This window comes from Octopus bimaculoides, chromosome 21 (assembly GCF_001194135.2).
Source record: "Octopus bimaculoides isolate UCB-OBI-ISO-001 chromosome 21, ASM119413v2, whole genome shotgun sequence".
NCBI classification, from domain to species: domain Eukaryota; kingdom Metazoa; phylum Mollusca; class Cephalopoda; order Octopoda; family Octopodidae; genus Octopus; species Octopus bimaculoides.
This window is the reverse complement of record NC_069001.1, coordinates 15421766-15422760: the sequence shown is the minus strand read 5'-3', so window position 1 is coordinate 15422760 and position 995 is coordinate 15421766. Positions and strand designations below refer to the sequence as shown.

At 38.1% G+C, this 995-nt stretch overlaps 1 protein-coding gene across 1 annotated transcript in view; it reads left to right on the top strand.

Annotated features, from left to right (window-relative positions):
- LOC106881154 (serine protease 27) overlaps positions 1-995 on the top strand; it is a 46697-nt gene that overhangs the window by 28769 nt on the left and 16933 nt on the right. The window lies entirely within an intron of this gene.

Below are 995 nucleotides of genomic sequence, written 5' to 3'. Positions count from 1 at the left end.
TGATGGTGGTGGTGATGGTGGTAGTAGGGATAATGGTTGTAATGGTGGTGGAGATGGATGTAATTGTCATAGTGTTGGAAGTGGTAGGGTGGGAGCAACGGTGGTGATGACTAGTGGTCACTGTTGTATTGTTGTTAGTGTGGTGGTGGTGGCGATGGTTTTGGTGGTGGTGACGGTCACAGTGAAAACAATGCTGACGTCACATCCCATGTCACCAACAAGATAAACAGTAATGGGTGAGGGAAGGTTTAAAAATAGATGGGACAAACTGATGATTAAATATAAACCACCAGCGCAGCAGGCTGAAGACTCTGCTAGAAATAGCAGTTAAATTTACCTCAGAGTATAATTCTAGTGTCTTTCAATAAAAAAAGAAAAAAGAAAAGAAAAAAACGAAAGACATATTAGGTAATGTAGTCATAGTAACATGTAGGGCAAGAGAAAAAATGTTTGAAATGACTGGATGGTCAAGTGTGGGGCTGGGAGTAGAATGCTTTGTTTATAAATCTAATGGATCAAGTATGGCCAGGGGTTAAACAACAAGAACAGTAACAGCAATACAGTGGTTACTTGGACTGCTAGAAATAGCTGCCAAATCTCCCTTCATCTTTAAAATGGAAAGACACTAAAAAGATTTGGATCATGTTCAAAACGGGGGCACCAGTTTTCATTTATGTTTTATGTAGTGTTTTTGGTACGGAAAGACTTTCAAACTTCGTATACTTATCTATTTTGTGTTATAGAACAGAAAAAAATTTTTGTATTCGGATTTATTTCATGTAAAAAATTGTCTTATTTCGATAATTTCAACCAATCACTGACAAGTATTCAGCTGTTTACAGTTACTCCTCAGCAGTGTAAAGCGTATTTAATCTCTATTACTTCTGACATTTTGCAGAGGCAACACACGTGTGTTCGTTTTCCCTAACCCTAACCCTAACCCTAATTGACTTGCTCCTTCCCTCAAAAACCATGCCTTGTGCCTATAATAGAAA